This window comes from Delphinapterus leucas, chromosome 17 (assembly GCF_059928025.1).
Source record: "Delphinapterus leucas isolate spDelLeu-1000000601 "Yukka" chromosome 17, BTC_Dleu_Yukka2, whole genome shotgun sequence".
NCBI lineage: Eukaryota > Metazoa > Chordata > Mammalia > Artiodactyla > Monodontidae > Delphinapterus > Delphinapterus leucas.
The window spans coordinates 52,291,631-52,312,528 of NC_143145.1; the positions used below are offsets into that span (position 1 = coordinate 52,291,631).

The 20,898-nt window shown below is 36.4% G+C and overlaps 1 long non-coding RNA gene across 3 annotated transcripts in view; it reads right to left on the bottom strand.

Moving 5' to 3' along the window:
* Positions 1-987: 987 nt before the first annotated feature.
* LOC149747012 (uncharacterized) overlaps positions 988-20,898 on the bottom strand; it is a 40,809-nt gene continuing 20,898 nt past the window's right edge. For 2 of the 3 annotated variants that reach the window (XR_016388474.1, XR_016388471.1), the window contains one exon: positions 9,561-19,397. This is a non-coding gene — a long non-coding RNA (uncharacterized LOC149747012). Of the gene's footprint in view, positions 2,386-9,560; positions 19,398-20,898 lie in introns of those variants that run through there. The other variant, XR_016388472.1, reaches the window with a different exon arrangement.

The following is a 20,898-nucleotide window of genomic DNA, read 5'->3' on the forward strand; positions in this document are numbered from 1 at the left end:
TATGCAAGGCATATTCCCGAATTCATAACCATTTTTTTATGGTCCCAATCCCCTGCTGCAACCAGTGACATAAGTTTCAACTGATATTTCTCTCACATCACTGAAGAACAGAATTGGCTCTAAATGCTGACATATCCTGTATAAGAAAAAAAGAAGTAAGCAGGTAGAATCCCAGAAGGAAGAAATAATTAAAACCCATAGACCTACATAGTAAGTTACTTCAGTCACAACAATTTACTGTGTTTCTTTCCGTTTTTTGTTCACATGTTCGCGTGTGAACAGAGTAAAAGGCCACCCATTTCTGCTGCACCACATTTACTCACAGCTTAACTGAAGACAAGGTTAATTCTGTAGCAAGGTGGTGATCTCACCATTAACAGAAGGTACACAAATCCTTTAAGCACTATAACAAAAATATCAATAAATACTAGTGTCTGAGGCATGTAGGAGTGAACAGGTTGTCAAAAAAACAGAAAAAAATGATAAATAATTTTTCTCAATTTTTACAGACTATTTTCATCAACAACTATGAGGCCAAAGTGGCCAGAAAATTCACTAAAATAAACTGAAAATCAACTGGGAATCAAATGTGTTGTTAGAATACGTGTAAACAATAGAAAGATTAGTTAAATAACTCTGTGAGACGTTTTGTAAACGTGTGAGACAGTTTGTAAATTTAGTCTTAATATTCACAGGGGTCTTCAATAAACATTTTTTGTTGTTATTAAATTAAGGCAAATAACCAAGTCATCAAGAAAGTAGAGAAGTCATTATACTAAGTGAAATAAATCAGAGAAAGACAAACAGTGTATGGCTTCAATTAAATGGAATCTGAAAAAAAACAACTCATAAAAAGGCATCAAATTAATGGTTGCCACATGTGGGAGCTGGGGTGTAGGGGAAATAGTTGAAGGTGGTCAAAGGGCACAAACTTATAATTATAAAATAAAAAGTCTTAGGGATGTAATGTACAACATAATGATTAAAGTTAACAATACTGTTTTGTATATTTGAAAATTGCTAAGAGAGTAAATCTTAAAAGTTCTCATCACAAATAAAAAAAATGTTGCAACTATGTGAGGTGACAGATGTTAACTAAATTTATTGTGGTAATCATTTCACATTATATGCATGTATCAAATCATTATGTTGTATTCTTTAAACTTATACAATGTTATAGTCAACTACAGTAACTCAGTAAAATTGGGGAGGGAGGGAGGAGAGAAAATACAGAAGCTATCACACCATACCCCCTGAAGAATCAGTGATACAATTAAAGAAGGATTGAGACATTCATTCCCTCTATTCTCTTTTTGGGTGGCTTTTTTTTTTCTTTAAATTATATGCAGGAAATGTAAGAAAACATAAGATATCCACTTAACAGAGTTGTATATGAAACAAAAAAGATGATCCTTCTCCCATGAATGCATGTTAAATGAGCTTGAGACAAATGCAGATTTGTAGGTCCAAAAAATATCTTATGATCACTTTTCCTTAAGAAATAGTGATATCTAATTTGTCAGAGTTTTACGTTGTTAGGGATAGTAATGATTCTGCATTTGTACAAGCTGGGGGTTAATCCATGCATTTTAATTGTTAGGACAAATAAAAAGTTGTATTTATTACACTCATTTCAGAAAACAAATTAACAGTTGAAACAAAATGAAATATTTTAAGCAAAGGATTTACTTACGTCAACTAGAGAAACGCAATTATATTTAAACAATAATAGAATTAATGTGAAAATAGTGCTAAAGAAGTATCCTTGCAACTACTCTAGGTAGGTTTGAGTACCGTAATCACTGCAGCAGTGTGTCCTTGTGTCTTTGGAGCCCTTCTAGAATGTAGGCTTCCACCAGTGCGGGCTTGGCTTCATTCTGACTGGCCCACACGCTTGAGATCTTTCTGTTTTCACAGGATAGATTCAAAAGAAGTTGTACCAAGAGGAAAACATACTATGGAAAACCTCTACTTGCAATTGTTAATGTTCTAAAGTGACAGAAGTACAAAGAAGGAACAGTTCATAGATTGGCACGTAATTCAGTAGGAATGGAAAACATGATGTGAAAAGAAGTAAGTATCTAATATATGCAAATGGAGCCCTTGAAATGTTTCAAGGAGAATGTAGAATACAATGGCACATTTTGAGATGAAAAACAATCTCCGCGTATACCTCCCTCTTTTCAACCCCACTTCTTTGCTCTCTGCTTCATGATCCTCTGTCGGATGCCTTCTCTGCACCATCAGGTCTCTTTCAGGGGTTCATCCGCATTCCTATGATTCTCCCAGGAGCATCCTGAGAGCCCAGAGCTGGCAGGTGGCAGGGGACTGAAGCCAGAACTGTTCCACATGCAGCTAGCTGGAAAAGGGGTTAGCATTCACCTCCTGTGTTAAGGGAAACAGAAAGCCAACAGCTAAATACGGTCTGGGTTTCCCTAAGCCTGTGATCACCTGTGGCAAGGAAACAGTCTGACAAGGCAAAAAACAGTGAGGTTCATCACTACTTGGCCTAACAATGTACATATTCATAATAAAATCAATTTAAAATTCAATGCTCCTTGATAAAGTTTCACGCATACTAAAAATTAACCGGTGCTGGATAGCACTTTACAGTTTTACAAACACATTCACTTATTTTATGGGTCATCATTATTAACCTACTTAAAGATGTAAGTGAAGTTCAGCCCCAGGCAGTAAACCACAATGTACTTGAGAAGCAGTCATTCAGCCTCCTTTTCACCTCACTTCTCGTGTGATTTGTTACCTGCTTACCATGTGATGGTCCTCTGCCACATGCAAGGAATTCAGGGACAGATAAAACACAGCCCTTTTTCCTTGAAGAGTTTACAGTGCCCCAGGGAAAAGAAGAGACGTTGACAGTACTTTAGAATACTGTGTAATATGAAGCTGGCCCAGACAGAGGGGAAGGAAGCTCAGGCACTATCAGAGGACAGATGTTACTCATAGCAGAGTGCATGTGTCTCCAGGGGCAAGGCTTCCATGAGGAAGTGTTACTTGACCTGAATCTTAAAAGGCGATTCAAAATTAATAGGTGTGGGCTTCCCTGGTGGCGCAGTGGTTGAGAGCCTGCCGATGCAGGGGACACGGGTTCGTGCGCCGGTCTGGGACGATCCCACATGCCACGGAGTGGCTAGGCCTGTGATCCATGGCTGCTGAGCCTGTGCATCCAGAGCCTGTGCTCCGCAACGGGAGAGGCCACAACAGTGAGAGGCCCACGTACCGCAAAAAAAAAAAAAAGAATTAATAGGTGAATGAGAAGGATTGACAGGACAGGGAGATGATGAACTATAAACATATGCACTGGTGTGTGCTGTAAGACACCCAATTCCTGGCCACAAGAGCACAATAGCAATTGTAGGTTTGGGATGAAGTTGGAGGGAAGGAACAGGTACGATCAAAGAGGGTCCTATCACAGCTAGCAAGGATTTCAGGTTCGAATCAATATGAACAGACTACTTATCATTTTAGAAAGACACCTTATATTTTATTTATTTATTTTTTTAGTACTCAGTACTTAATTTTTTTATTTTTCAAAATTTTTATTGAAGCTGATTTGCCATGTTGTGTTAGTTCCAGGTATACAGCAAAGTGATTCAGTGATAAATATTTATACATATATTCTTTTCCATTATAGGTTATTACAAGATATTGAGGATGGTTCCCTGTGCTATACAGTAGGTCCTTGTTGTTTATCTATTTTATATACAGTAATGTGTATCTGTTAATCCCAAACTCCTAATTTATTCCAACACTCCCATTTTCCTTTGGTAACCATAAATTGGTTTTATGTCTGTGAGTCTATTTCAGTTTTGTAAATGAGTTCATTTGTAGCATTTTTTTAGATTCCACATATAAGCTATATCATATAATATTTCTCTTTGTCTGACTTGCTTCACTTAGTATGATAATATCTAGGTCCATCTGTGTTGCTGCAAATGACATTATTTCACTCTGTTTTTATGGCTGAGTAATATTCCACTGTATACATGTACCACATCTCCTTATAATTTAAAAGAAGGATGGCTTTTAGTGAGATAAGACTCCTCATAGTCTTACAATGAAAGTTAGCATTAAAAGGACTACAAGGGTTAAAAGAAGACATATCCTTTGGTCCCAAGCAATTTATATTTGATTTAAAAAGTAATTTATGTATTTGTACATGCAAGCACACAATCTAGAACAAGAGCAAAAGTAGTATTAAATCTATTAAGTGCTATTAAACTTGTCTGAAATCATTAAAGCAAGCGTCAGAGAGGAGTTCAGCTATAAATATTGCTAGGATTGTCACTGAAGAGATGAGAGAAGGAATATTTCAGAGGGCAGAATGGAATATAAAAAGCATAGAGTGGAAAATAGAAATTAGATACTTGTAAAAAAAGCCCAGGACCAGATGGCTTCACAGGAGAATTCTATCAAACATTTAGAGAAGAGCTAACACCTATCCTTCTCAAACTCTTCCAAAATAGAACAGAGGGCGGACCATTCCCAAACTCATTCTATGAGGCCACCATCACCCTGATACGAAAATCAGACAAAGATGTCACAAAAAAAGAAAACTACAGGCCAATATCACTGATGAATATAGGTGCAAAACTCACCAACAAAATACTAGCAATCAGAATCCAACAGCACATTAAAAGGATCATACAACATGATCAAGTAGGGTTTATCCCAGGAATGCAAGGATTCTTCAATATACGCAAATCAATCAATGTGATAAACCATATTAACAAATTGAAGGAGAAAAACCATATGTTCATCTGGATAGATGCAGAAAAAGCTTTTGACAAAATTCAACACCCATTTATGATAAAAACCCTCCAGGAATCCAAATCGGAAAAGAAGAAGTAAAGCTGTCACTGTTTGCAGAGGACATGATACTATACATAGAGAATCCTAAAGATGCTAGCAGAAAACTACTAGAGCTAATCAATGAATTTGGTAAAGTAGCAGGATAAAAAATTAATTCACAGAAATCTCTGGCATTCCTATACACTAATGATGAAAAATCTGAAAGTGAAATCAAGAAAACACTCCCATTTACCATTGCAACAAAAAGAATAAAATATCTAGGAATAAACCTACCTAAGGAGACAAAAGACCTCTATGAAGAAAATTATAAGACACTGATGAAAGAAATTAAGGACGATACAAATAGATGGAGAGATATACCATGTTCTTGGATTGGAAGAATCAACATTGTGAAAATGACTCTACTATCTAAAGCAATCTACAGATTCAATGCAATCCCTATCAAACTACCACTGGCATTTTTCACAGAACTAGAACAAAACATTTCACAATTTGTATGGAAACACAAAAGACCCCAAACAGCCAAAGCAATCTTGAGAATGAAAAATGGAGCTGGAGGAATCAGGCTCCCTGACTTCAGACTCTACTACAAAGCTACAGTAATCAAGACAGTACGGTACTGGCACAAAAACAGAAAGATAGATCAATGGAACAGCATAGAAAACCCAGAAACAAACCCATGCCCATAGGGTCACCTTATCTTTGATAAAGGAGGCAGGAATGTACAGTGGAGAAAGGACAGCCTCTTCAATAAGTGGTGCTGGGAAAACTGGACAGGTACATGTAAAAGTATGAGACTAGATCACTCCCTAACACCATGCACAAAAATAAGCTCAAAATGGATTAAAGACCTAAATGTAAGGCCAGAAACTATCAAACTCTTGAGGAAAACATAGGCAGAACACTCTATGACATAAATCACAGCAAGATCCTTTTTGACCTACCTCCTAGAGAAATGGAAATAAAAACAAAAATAAACAAATGGGACCTAATGAAACTTCAAAGCTTTTGCACAGCAAAGGAAACCATAAACAAGATGAAAAGACAACCCTCAGAATGGGAGAAAATATTTGCAAATGAAGCAACTGACAAAGAATTAATCTCCAAAATTTACAAGCAGCTCATGCAGCTCAATAACAAAAAAACAAAACAACCCAATCCAAAAATGGTCAGAAGACCTAAATAGACATTTCTCCAAAGAAGATATACAGAGTGCCAACAAAAACATGAAAGCATGCTCAACATCATTAATCATTAGAGAAATGCAAATCAAAACTACAATGAGATATCATCTCACACCAGTCAGAATGGGCATCATGAAAAAATCTAGAAACAATAAATGCTGGAGAGGGTGTGGAGAAAAGAGAACACTCTTGCACTGCTGTTGGGAATGTGAATTGGTACAGCCTATATGGAGAACAGTATGGAGGTTCCTTAAAAAACTACAAATAGAACTACCATATGACCCAGCAATCCCACTACTGGGCATATACCCTGAGAAAACCATAATTCAGGAAGAGTCATGTACCAAAATGTTCATTGCAGCTCTATTTACGATAGCCAGGAGATGGAAACAACCTAAGTGTCCATCATAGGATGAATGGATAAAGAAGATGTGGCACATATATACAATGGAATATTACTCAGCCATAAAAAGAAACGAAATTGAGTTATTTGTAGTGAGGTGGATGGACCTAGAGTCTGTCATACAGAGTGTCATAGAGAGAGTGAAGTCAGAAAGACAAAGACAAATACTGTATGCTAACACATATATATGGAATCTAAGAAAAAAATGTCATGAAGAACCTAAGGGTAAGACGGGAATAAAGTCACAGACCTACTAGAGAATGGGCTTGAGGATATGGGGGGGGGGTAAGCTGTGACAAAGTGAGAGAGTGGCATGGATATATATACACTACCAAATGTAAAATAGATAGCTAGTGGGAAGCAGCCGCATAGCACATGTAGATCAGCTTGGTGCTTTGGGACCACCTGGATGCATGGGATAGGGAGGGTGGGAGGGAGGGAAATGCAAGAGGGAGGAGATATGGGCACATATGTATATGTATAACTGATTCACTTTGTCATACAGCAGAAACTAACACACCATTGTAAAGCAATTATACTCCAATAAAGATGTAAAAACTAAAAAACAAAAAAACCCTCCAGGAAGTAGACATAGAGGGAAATTACCTCAACATAATAAAGACCATATATGACAAACCCATATGCAACATCGTTCTCAACGGTGAAAAATTGAAACCATTTCCATTAAGATCAGACACAAGACAAAATTGCCCACTCTCACCACTATTATTCAACGTAGTTTTGGAATTTTAGCCACAGCAATCAGAGAAGAAAAAGAAATAAAAGGAAACCAAATCAGAAAAGAAGAAGTAAAACTGTCACTGTTTGCAGATGACATGATACTATACAAAGAGATTCCTAAAGATGCTACCAAAAAACTACTAGAGCTAATCAATGAATTTGGTAAATTAGCAGGATACAAAATTAACACACAGAAATCTCTTGCATTCCTATACCCTAATGATGAAAAATCTGAAAGAGAAATTAAGGAAACACTCCCATTTACCATTGCAACAAAAAGAATAAAATACCTAGGAATAAACCTACCTAGGGATACAAAAGACGTGTATGCAGAAAACTAGAAGACACTGCTGAAAGAAATTAAATATGATACATGCAGATGGAGAGATATACCATGTTCTTGGATTGGAAGAATCAACATTGTGAAAATGACTATACTACCTCAAGCAATCTACAGATTCAATGAAATCCCCATCAAACTACCAATGGCATTTTTCACAGAATTAGAACAAAAAAATTCACAATTTGTATAGAAACACAAAAGACCCCGAATAGCCAAAGCAATTTTTCAGAAAGGAAAACAAAGCTGGAGGAATCAGGCTGGCTGACTTCAGACTATGCTACAAAGCTAAAGTAATCAAGACAGTATGGTACTGGCACAAAAACGGAAATATAGATCAATGGAACAGCATAGAAAGCTCAGACATAAACCCACGTACATATGGTCACCTTATCTTTGATAAAGGAGGTGAGAATATACAATGGAGATAAGACAGCCTCTTCAATAAGTGGTGCTGGGAAAACTGGACAGCTACATGTAAAAGAATGAAATTAGAACAATACCTAATGCCATACACCATAATAAACTCAAAATGGATTAAAGACTTAACTGTAAGGCCAGATACTATACAACTCTTATAGGAAAACATAGGCAGAACACTCTATGACATAAATCACAGCAAGATCCTTTTTGACCCACCTCCTAGAGAAATGGAAATAAAAACAAAAATAAACAAATGGGACCTAATGAAACTTTAAAGCTTATGCACAGCAAAGGAAACCATAAACAAGACGAAAAGCCAATGCTCAGGATGGGAGAAAATATTTGAAAACGAAGCAACGGACAACGGATTAATCTCCAAAATTTACAAGCAGCTCATGCAGCTCAGTATCAAAAAAACAAACAACCCAATCAAAAAATGGGCAGAAGACCTAAAGAGACATTTATCCAAAGAAGATATACAGATTACCAACAAATACATGAAAGGATACTCAACATCACTAATCATTAGAGAAATGCAAATCAAAAATACAATGAGGTATCACTTCACACCGGTCAGAATGGCCATCATCAAAAAGTCTACAAACAGTAAATGCTGGAGGGGGTGTGGAGAAAAGGAAACCCTCTTGCACTGCTGGTGGGAGTGTAAATTGATACAGCCACTATGGAGAACAGTATGGAGGGTCCTTCAAAAAACTAAAAATAGTACTACCATATGACCCAGCAATCCCACTACTGGGCATATACCCTGAGAAAACCATAATTCAAAAAGAGTCATGTACCACAATGTTCATTGCAGCTCTATTTACAGTAGCCAGGACATGGAAGCAAACTAATTGTCCATTGACAGATGAATGGATAAAGAAGATGTGGCACATGTATACAATGGAATATTACTGGGCCATAAAAAGAAATGAAATTGAGTTATTTGTAGTGAGGTGGATGGACCTAGAGTCTGTCATACAGAGTGAAGCAAGTCAGAAAGAGAATAACAAATAGCGTATGCTAACACATATATATGGAATCTAAAAAAAAAATGGTTTTGACGAACTTAGGGGCAGGACAGGAATAAAGTCGCAGATGTAGAGAATGGACTTGAGGACACGGGGAGGGGGAAGGGTAAGCTGGGATGAAGTGAGAGAGTGGCATGGACGTATATACACTACCAAATGTAAAATAGATAACTAGTGGGAAACAGCCACATAGCACAGGGAGATAGTTCAGTTCGGTGCTTTTTGTCTACCTACAGGGTGGGATAGGGAGTGTGGGAGGGAGATGCAAGAGGGAGGAGATATGCGGATATATGTATATGTATAGCTGCTTCACTTTGTTATAAAGCAGAAATTAACACACCATTGAAAAGCAATTATACTCCAATAAAGATGTTAAAAAAAATACATTGTTGTGCTTGCAACCATGAGAAAATCATTGCAGCTGGAAAGATAAGTGACAGGTGCAAACCCTGCTTGGTTGTCATAATAGGACCCCAAATTTCTCACCAACAGGAACTGCAATGTTAGCCTGTCTGTGAGAAAGACATGGATTTCTTCAATATTTCATGAAAATATTATCGATATTTTTAGGCATGATCATTACAGTCAAAATTAAATTCAAAAAAAAGAGAGAAAGATAAGGATAAAGATTAAAAAAATTACGAACGCTTTTTGTTTTATAGTGGACATGACGTACAAAGCAGGTACTATAGCAGTTAACTGATACTTATAACTCTAAGACTGTTCAGGATATATGAGGAATGATGGGAAATAGGCATAGGCAAATGTTTGGCAAAGATGTTTCTTCAAATTCTCTGCCTCCAAACTGGTGATTTCTCCCCTGTGAAGACATTGTTTACATGCAAAGCCAGAAGTCGTAACAAAGGTCAACCGTGTGCCGTGCAGTTATTCAGATTTTATATTCTTTCTCGCTCAGTAGCAATACCACTGGCTGGATATAGGGATAGAAATGTGCCTGAGGTTTTGATTGACAGGTTTGGAGCTTGGTTTCCCTTGAGGAATTCTCTTCCTATAAGTCTTTGTTTTCCTGGCATTTTACACATTATACCATAATGCTCATCAGAAAATTCATATCAGATCTAACTACTGGCACTTGACTGTAAAGTTTTATATTTAAAAGATGCTGTTTGGCTGTTTACAATATATAAATGCCAGTTTATTTCTCTGGGAAGGGTCACAGAGAAAAAAACAGTAATTTTCTTTCACTGACATCAGGGGAAACTGCTTCCTGCTAGATCAATGCATAAAAATTCAGTTTTAATGACTTTGTAGTACCTTAGCCTTGACATCTGTATATTTAGAAATGAGTGTGCAAAACCTTCAGCATTTTATAAATGAAAAGAAAAAAATGATTTAATTATGAGTAGTGTATACAATATTATGATTATTATTGCTAGAGATAATAACACTAAGAGATGGTCCATAGACAAATGAATACATATTTTTCCAATTTTTATGTTAATAAAGTCATTTAAGTAAATTCAAACCTGGTATTCTCTGCAGAGCAGTACATTATTCTCTATACACACAAATAATTATGAAAGGATTAGTCAGTTGTAGGAATTTATTATCTATAGTATCCTGCCTTGCATTTATCATTCAATGAAGTATTAAAAGGCAGCTTATGGAGAAAGGAATATTTCAAATTATGGACTTATAAATACTCTGCAAACCATTGCTTTTGATGAACTGATTTCCTGATCAGAGCAATCTTGTATAAATTTTGATCATTTTATATTTTTTCCATCTGTACTTCTTTCAAGTTCAAGTCTGGATAGCTTGAGTTTGTTGCTTGTCCCCCATTAAATTGCCTGAACTCTATCTCAAAGCTCGAACCATGCTTATGTTACATAACACCCAAGGGGAAATGTGTTTCCTGTGGGGACTCAGTTAAAAAGATGCCTTTTCCACATAAAGATCTTTAATATTTCTGAAAGCACATTTTCCCTGAATGTTAAAATCTGCTTTCCATTACACTCTAATGGTAAAAGTTTTTGCATGGGCATCTGTGGTCCAAAGGTTGCCTCAGCAGGGTCACATAACAGTCTCTCAAAGTAAACCTGAGGAGCCGCTCACGAGGCCGACCCACCAAGCCCCACTCCGCAGAGGTAGTAGCAAGCTGGGCTGATCAACCACCAGCACAGATCAAACCACCAGCATAGGAGTTCTCACTGCACTGCAGCACTTCTTAGCAAATGGTTTGTAATTAAGTCCACATTCCCAAAGACAACACATTGAAAAATGTATATGTTTAGGAGTGAAAGGTGAAGAAAAGAAAGCCAATACATGAGGTACCTAGAGCTGTCAAATTCATAGAGCAGAAGGAAGGAGAGTGGTTTGCAGAGGTTGGAATCAGGAGGGAAGAAGGGAGAAATATTGTTGACCTGGTACAAGACGGGACGCTGAAAAGAAATCTGGAGATGGATAGTGGTGACTTGCACAACCATGTGCAAACTTTATGTTATATACATCTTGCCAAAATTTTTTTAAAGACCTTGTTAAAAACAACAAAAAAGAAGAAAGCAAATAAGAGATAGTCATAATGATTGCACTCGATCAACTGCTTAATTTGTGTCTTACCCAAATCTAAAATGTTATTCTTTTGTTTTTCGTAATTGTCCAAGTTTGTTCCCCTTCTGAGGTGAGAAAAATAGTGAATTTGCTAATGATTTCTCTTATAGGCATCTACATCTTCTGCATTTTTGAGAACCTTTTACAAGTCCCCAAGTTGCTCGCACAACCCTCAGACACTGTGATGCTTCAGGCCCTAGAGAAGGATGCTAAGTGTCTACCATGTTTGCGGTCTCAAGGTACCATTCCTTATAAAAGCTCAGGAAATAGCTAGGTGGCTCGCAGAACTAACCACCATGACGGTTCTCTCTGATTGAGGGGTTGGCACTTTAATTTCCTATGGTGACAGTTTCCTTTGCTGAGAGCTGCAAGGTGTCAGGACCTATGGTTTCTAAAACCTGGAGGACTGGGCTATGGCATATGCAGTGGAAATGCTGCTCCACAATCCAGATAAGTAGACCCACTTCTTCCTGAGTGACGTTAGCTGTCTACACCACAAATGGAGCCATTGAAAAAGTTAGATATTATCTGAACTCATTAATATTCTGCTATGAAGTTTGTTACTAGGCAATTATGATTAAAACAGACAAATCTTCAGTCTCTTGAAAAATATGTTTAATGACACTTGCAAGGAGAAATTTGTTTCTTCTATTTATGGACAAATATTAAAACCAGACCTTTTTAAAGGAGACAATAACCGCAGTTCAAAGAAAATCAGCCATAATGCAATCACACATAGGTAAATATTAAACATATACATAAACCAGAAAGACAATTCATGTTTGATTGTGGCAGGAATGGATTATGATTCTTTTGTAATCTTTTCTTGGAAAAAATGATTATCCAAAGAATAAATTCACAAGTTCTAATTTTAGTTCCTCTTCAAGAGAAAAGGTGATTCAATAATTAGCATTCAGAGCTCCCTATGGCGTAGTTATCATGCCCATTACAAAATGAGGAAAAATCACTCAGAAGGATTAAATAAAATTGCCTAAGCACAGCTAGACAGGAGCACAAACAGGATTCACACTTGTGTCCGACTTAAAACATATTCTCTTTTACTTCCTTATGTTTCCTCTCAATCAATAATTATTAAGATTGTATTATATGAAGGATACTGTAAAGGGCCTTCATAGGCTAAAAATAAACATAAGCTCCTGTCTTTCTTTGGATTAACTGATAGAGCAAATGTACTGATATAGTGATGCAGTCTTTATATATGTAGAAGAGGCCTGATCATTAAGACTAGAATGTTCCAGGGAAGTCTTCAAGTGAAACTAGGAAAGGAGCAGGTGAATAACTCCTGACTGGAGAGAGCATGTTCATAGCTGAGCAGGTCAGAGAGCTGCTGCCTTGCATCCTTCAGAATCATCACAGACACAAGAAACACAGTCTTACACAGAGTGGATAATAAGTAGATAGTTATTGAATTAATGGACAAGAGGACTAATTAATAATGTCATTTGGCTGGAGTAAAAGCGTTATGTAGAAAAATAAAAGCAAAGATAAAATTAGGAGGATAAAGAAAGGGAGCATGTAGAATGGTTTCACGGCAAGAATATGGGCTTTGAACTCTGTCCTCTAGAAAATGGGAGAGGTCACATAAATGGGATGATAAAAGACAGAGTGGATATGTTGTCTAGGAAGAATTGGAAGGGGAGAGATTGGTGAGAAATAGACAATAGCCCAGCTGTGAGATAATGAGAACCTGGGCTGGGGAGGGGGCGGGCAGTGGGGAATGGACAGGATTATCTTTACTTGTGAATAATGGAAACCTATTTCAAGAATAAGTATGGCAAATATATTCCAACAAAATGGAAAAATCACTGTTAACAAATTTCTCTTACAATTGAAGATTAAAAAAAATACTGGTGTGAATAAATTTATTTAAATTTTAAGATGTATATTTTAAAGCGGTTTCATTATTTGATTGATATTTACCATTCAAATGATGAGTTGTCCATATCATTTTGCATATACAATAACTCATACCCAATCTGCTGACAAAACCTTATGGAGTCTACACTGAAAAACTGCATCAGCCTTTTCAATTAATCTAATAAAGCACTTGCTCTTCACATTTTAAAGAAAAAAATATAACAAAACCCTAACCCAAGAAAATAATCTTTTACTTGGGCATTTGTAAAATAAAAATTAAAAAAAATAATGAACATCTTTTGGCTTTCTCTAACTCTTTTTTACTTTGAAAGAGAACAATAAGAAAAGTCCAGAATTGTAAGTTCATCCATTATTTGGACTGAATATAATTTCATCCTTAAGTATTTTGTTTTTAATCCTGGCCTCCTACTATAATCAAAAGAAAGCATATTGGTTGCCTGCCAGGAGTCAAGTCTGACGCCACAGTACAAGTGCACTAGATTGTTCTTTGGGGCACCCAGGGTAAACTAACACCCAAAAGTCATCCCAAGTTGCCCTTCAAAATCACTTGCAGCTATTCGTTATGTAATCCCCACAGCAATGCTTTTGTGACAAAGGTCAGGATCTCTTTGTAGGCAACCAGGTGGCTGAGGCAAGTGACACAAATGTCAGAGTTTTAGGGCTTCATCCAGCAGCTCAATTTTCATCTCTCTGTTTATTAGACCAAAGTAATAAGGCTTAACCCAACTATGTATTCAAAATGCATCATCATAAAAGATAGATGTCTTGACTGCAAAAATTTTTTAAACCAAAAAATAAATAAAGTGATGTTTCATACAGCTGGGGAGTTTGAGTTTATAGAAAAGTATTTGTTAACACAATAGCGATCTTAGCATTAAGAGCTTATATTTCTTAAAAGCTCTTCAGAGCTTAGAATACTCACCAATACACTGGGACGGATTGCGTATAAATGAGCCTACTTCCTACTTTGTTCATCTTTTGTTTTAAATGTTAATCCAGAAAAGAAGCCGAGTGAAGTGTTTTCTATGAGAAAAGTATAAAAGCTGAGTTTATGAATATAAAAAATAAAGACTAGTATAACAACCAGCCCTGAAATAATGGGAAATGGACTGCTGTCAAAAGAACAAGAAAAAAATTAGGAGAAAAGACTGGATTTTTCTACTTTTGATGTGAAAAGGAAAGGGCTGCTTATTTTCATCTGTTTACCCCCGGACTCACCTCTCCCCAGATACGTCAATTCTGAGTTTGAATATTAAATGTCTATCAATGTGGTAGAAATAATGAGATCTATTTGTCTATCTGTTTATCTGTCTGTACATTTACATTTACATTCAAAACATACTATCATTTGATACAAACATTTTTTGAAATGTCATTGTTTCATTTTATATAAAAAGAGATACAAAAAATTAAGTGAGTAAATTAAAGAAGGGTCAGAAATAGCGACACAATAATAGTGACACAAAGGACGCCTGGGAGCCATAAAGAACCTTTATCTGTTTCTAAGAAGCCTGCGGCTTGGTTATTTAAGATAAATACTTGTCTCTGCTCTCTTGATCTGCACATTCACAAAGCAATAGGCTGGGAAGCAACACGCCAACTATCAAGTCCTTTCTTTGCTGCTTAGTAACAGTATGCCTTTTGCACAGCCATTGAAATTTTCTGTACCCCAGTTTAGTCACAGGGAAAATCATGCTATAAACTTTCATTTGTCTTCTATCTTTAAGAGTAAGGGAGAATAAACTAAAATTAAAGAGATTTTTTTCTTTTCTTAAGTTGAATTCAGGAATTTTTCTCATAGCTAATAAATATATTTTCAAGCACAAAGGCCAAACTCCAATGGCAAACACATTATCTAACCTTGTATGCATTGTCAGATATTTCCAAGGAGAGATGCAAGCATGTGTGTCTACTGTGTGTGTGTGTGTGTGTGAGCGTGCATCTGTGGTATTTGTCCACACCGACATATACCTGTGAATACAAACTAATATTACAGCATATTGAATACTATAGGAGTAAAAAATCTATACCTCTCATATAAATATTAAGTGTCTTAATTCTATGGGATAGTCTATTGGGCTTATAAAATGTATAAGATGTAAATCACAGAATTTCTCGAAATGCAATGGTTCTAATTTGAAAGTGGTTAAAATCAAAACTTTACAAATGGGCCTGGTCTTACTCTACAACAGATGGATTAAGCAAAGACATTTAAGCTCATAGCCTAAGTGTATAATCATCCTCATTGAGAATAATATCTTTTTAAAGTTGACTGTCCATGACTTGATCTATTTAGCATTGGGAGGAGAGATAAATTAGGAGTTTGGGATTAATGTATACACACCACTATATGTAAAATAGATTACCAACAAGGATCTACTGTATAGCACAGGGAACTCCACTCAATATTTTATAATAACCTATAAGGGAAAAGAATCTGAAAAATATATATATGTGTATAACTGAATCACTTTGCTGTACACCCGAAACTAACACAACATTGTAAATCAAATGTACTTCAATAAGAAAAAAAGATATAGAGGTGCCTATCCCATCACATATTGTGAGTTTTACAAGGTTACAGAATCCTGGGTGGTGCCAGGGCCTAGCGGGCAGAGTCACAATAATTTCAGAATTACTTAGATTTGAAATTCCAGAAATTCTATTAAGTCAGAAGTGAGAAATGTGTGAGTCCTCTTGACCACAAAAGTATTCAATGAAATATATTACAGTATTTAAGAGAGAAGGTCCTAAGCCTGCTTGCCTTAGTTTCAACGCCAACTCTGACACTTTCTAACCAAGTGCCTTGGACAAGTTATTTAATATTTCTGTACCTTGGAAGTCCTTGGTCACTATTGAAAAGGAGATGACGGTAGTCTTTACCTCATAAAGCTTGAATCTTCTATGTGTTCAGGAAAAAAAATCACTAGCACAGAGGAAGCGTGTGAAGAATGTCTGATGTCTGTTTTTCCACTGAGTGTCCTTCAACAGCCTCTGGACAGTCCTGAGAACAAATAGCTAAAGCTCTTCTCTTTGATGTTGTGTTGTATGGACACTACTTTGTACCTCTTTAGTCTGTAGTTTTCTGTGACAAGTTGAGACTTGATAAGATTTCCAGGGCTTTATTCTTCTCCACTTGTGATGAGGGAATTAACTCATTTGATAAAAGTTTACTGAATAAATACTATGTGCCTGAAACTATGGTAGGTACTGTGGATGTATGAATGCTGTATCAGGTGAAGTTACATGCTACAAAGAAAAATTGCAAAAGTTAGGGAGTGTCAGTTTTCCAATGAGTTAACATTTGAGAAGAGACCTACAGGAAGAGAGTGAATAATCCATGGGCGTATTTGAGCCCTGAGTGTTTGAAGGAAAAATAACAGTACGTGCAAATACCCTGTAGCAAAGTCATGCTCGGTGTGTAGGGCATTGCAGAAGTCAGTATGTCTAGAGCAAAATGAGGAAAGAAGAATGATTGTGAAGCTCCAAGACATGGGATCATGCAGGCTTTTGTAAGAAATGTGGCTTTTACTCTCAGCGCATTGAGAGCATTGAAGAACTGGAGTAGAGAAATATCAAACATGGTTTACAAAAAGTGTCTTTGATATGTTGCAAATAGATTGAAAGAGGGTAAGAGCCAATGCAGTTAGAAGGCTGTTGCAATAATCTAGGCAAGAAATGATAATATCTTGGATGAGGGTAGCAATGATTAAGATGGTAAAAGAATTTGTATTCTGAGTATACAGTCCTTAGGGACAGAAACAAGGGTGTTTGTTCATAGACTGGATATGGGTTTGAGAGAAACAGGGAGGTTATGGACAACTGCAGTGTTTTTGGTATGAGTATAAGGGAGGATGGAGTTGACTTTAATGAGCTGGCAAAATTGTGGGATGGGTGGGTTTTGGGGAATCAGAGAGAATCAGAAATCTCACTGTGAATTTGTTTAAATGTGAGATGACTATTAGATACTTAGTGGGAGTATCAAGGAAGCAGTGAGGTACACTGTCAAGATTTGGTTACTCTGGGAATAAGATCCAAGGGTAGACTCCTCATTGTCATGATGTTTTGGATGTGCCCATGACTTTCATGCATTGACAACATACTGCTGGTCATTTGTCTCGTACACGTTAGCATGATGATAAATAACAGAAATACCTTTATGTCCACCCCACCCAACAAGGCATCAATAGAGCTATAAGAGACCATCTCTGAAAGTATGATGGGCAGCTGCATGGTGTGAGGCAAAGGGACAGCCTTAACCAATTCTTGGTACCACTTTCCACCACCTCTCCACATTTAGACATTGTTTGCCTTACATTGTATCTCTGAATCCACAGCTCATTGAATTTCAATCTCAAACACAGTAAGATGTATGGAGTGATTACTGACCCCAAGCAGAAGGAAAAAAATGAAACAAAACAAATGACAAGTTTTGACTATTCAGTTTAGTTAGAATAGTAAGTGACGTATGAATGAAGTATTTTAAACTACATACTGCAAGATGAAGTATTTTAAACTACATTCATTTTGTCCGTCTAAATGTGTTTCTTCCATTACCAGTTCTTACTTTTTTCCTCTGACGTACCTTTGCTTTTAATGTTTTTCTAGTATGTTTTAAGTACATGTAACTATATGGGAATGGAACTGTGTTTCCTCCTGAGAATTCTGATGACTCATTAGCTGGGTTGATTTCATACACTGCATTAATGTGCTTGTTATTACAAACTATAAGATAAAAGCATGTTTTCATTTTTATTTAAAAGTTCTTTCTAAATATATACACACATTCATATGCAGCACCTGCAAGCATTAGAATTGCTACACTTCGTATTTCATACATTTTCCTTTTTTCTGGTGTACCTGTTCTTTGTCTCATTTCATTCTATACCATTTATTTTTAATTAAGGATGCCTCTTTCTACTCTAGATGGCTGACTCTAAATTCTTCAACTTTTCAAAACCCACTGAACATTTACTAGTACACTGGGATCCAATCTTTGGAATGTTTCTAAAACAAGGCATGTTCTATGCACCAAACCAAATACGCATGCCACTGTCCCTGTACCTCCAAACCTGTTTCTGATTACTGATCAAAATTCCCCTGTTCTTCATTAAAGGCTGAGATTCTTTTTAAATGATTATTTATGGCTGCCTGGTCCACAGGGGCAGACTATGGATTTAATCGCCTACAGCACCAAATCTCTTTTAACATTTGGCCAACTGAGCATTAGGTACCTTGTTGGCTGGGGGGCAACACGTTCCTACTTAGTGTTTGGAGAAGGTAGCCTCAATCCAATATTCTTCATTTATTTCCAAGAACTATTAACGGTAATGAGCATTACGTCCACACATCAAGAAAAGATACAAAATAGAGTCACTGCTTCTCAGACTTCATTAAGCTCGGTATTGCTTTATTCAAGGGGCAGGTGTCTAATTTTACAATGTTCTGTAAAGACAGATGAAAACAAATACACTGTAATTAATAAAAAGTATTGCTTACCTCTTTAGTTGGTAGCCCCTATTCAGATACAGCTGTGAGTTTGAAAAGATACTTCTTGGGGTTACAGGAAGAGATAATTAAGTGTACTACAACAGAAAGCAATTCATTAAATGACAATGAATTTTATTTTCTCCTGATACAAGTAAAACAAGCAGGTGTCCACATTAATTTTGTATCTTCTTTTGTGACTGCAACATACCACAAAAGGTTTTCACTTAAATTTAACTTTTGTTACATGATTCATATTATATTGCTTGCTGTATGTGTTTAAATGCTTTAAGCTCTGCATCTACAATATAAAACTTAAAAAAAGCTTTTCCTCTTGGAAATGTCAGCGGGTTTTTTTCCCCCTAAATCCAGAGTATGTTTTCAAGGTCTCTTCTAAAATGATAACCTTCATATGAGTCACAGGAAGCTAAGAACATCTCTGCATTAGTCTGGCTTCAGTGAGGTTAAACGCAGCAACAGTATGCCTACAAAGAGATACGATAAGCAGTTATAATGGGTATCACTCAACACAGCACCAAATATCAATGAAAACTAACAAATGCCCTCCCCCACAAACGCTCTCAAGTTCAGTTCCTTGAATTTAATTATTATAGCAAATGGTAATATAACAAGAGTGTCTACTGTCAGGAAAAAAAAATGTTTAAAACAGATGTGAACCATACAAAGCATATGTAAAACACATGTGATCCACAGCGAGGTCACAGGACCCATTGACAGAACACATGTGGAGTACATGAACCACATATGGACACATGTTGCAAAATCACGTTTCTGTTCAATGCCAAGACTCGTATCGTATTCTAAAGAAATCAGGGGCTCTTAAATAAACTTTGTACTTCTTAAGGTAATTGGATACATTTTTGTTTAAAATCCCTTAGTGTAGGCAGACAAGGGTCCTCAAATCTAATACTGGACTTGAAAGTACTCAAATCCTGTTTTCCTATCCCAGGGTGATTCAGTTGATTATTCTCAGGGAATAAAGATTTCTTCCTTGCGCACAGCTAATTCTTTGAGGATGCCATAGCGTATAATGAAACCTAAGCAAACAGAGCCTAAGTGTGTGAACTAGGAGCAACTGTGGTTTGAATGGGCTTTTTCTTTCCTAAAACACTCAAACTAGCAAGGCATTGCTGCCTTATCTTGTGTATCTGGAATAGAATTAAAATCTTCTATACTTACAAAAAATCATCAGCATAAAGATCCCAGAATAACATTTATTTTATCTTATAATTTGGGGGAATAAAATATTAACCATATAATTTAAAGTGAATATGAAAAGTCTCATATATACATGGAAATAAGCACAAGTATATCATTTTCTAGTGTGAAAACAGTAACAGTGCCTTATGCATAGGCATTAATTTAATTAGACACAATATATTATTTCATTTGGTCCTCCTCACAGCCCTGAAGAAATGTAGTGCAACTAGAATGCAGTAAGGCAACTACATGGTATTTAAAAAGAACCTAAGAGAGTGGCATGAACATATATACACCACCAAATGTAAAACAGATAGCTAGTGGGAAGCAGCCGCATATCACAGGAAGATCAGCTCGGTGCTTTGTGACCACCTAGAGGGTGGGATAGGGAGGGTGGGAGGGAGATGCAAGATCCCCCATATATGGGGATATATGTATATGTATAGCTGATCCACTTTGTTATACAGCAGAAACTAACACACCATTGTAAAGCAATTATACTCCAATAAAGATGTTAAAAAAAAAAAGAACCTAAGATATAAGAACAAATGAGAGAAGTAAAAATTCTTCTCCCTGAGCTGTTAAACTGTGGCTTCCAACAAGTGATACACCTTTTTTGAGGTTCAGTTTTTAATAAAGAAACATGGGGATTATACAAATTGCTAACTTAATATGTTTGTTGTAAATTACCCAACTATTATATGCAAAATCATATTGTAAATGCAAAGATATTATATGTATAGGTGTTAGCTATTTCCGCTGACA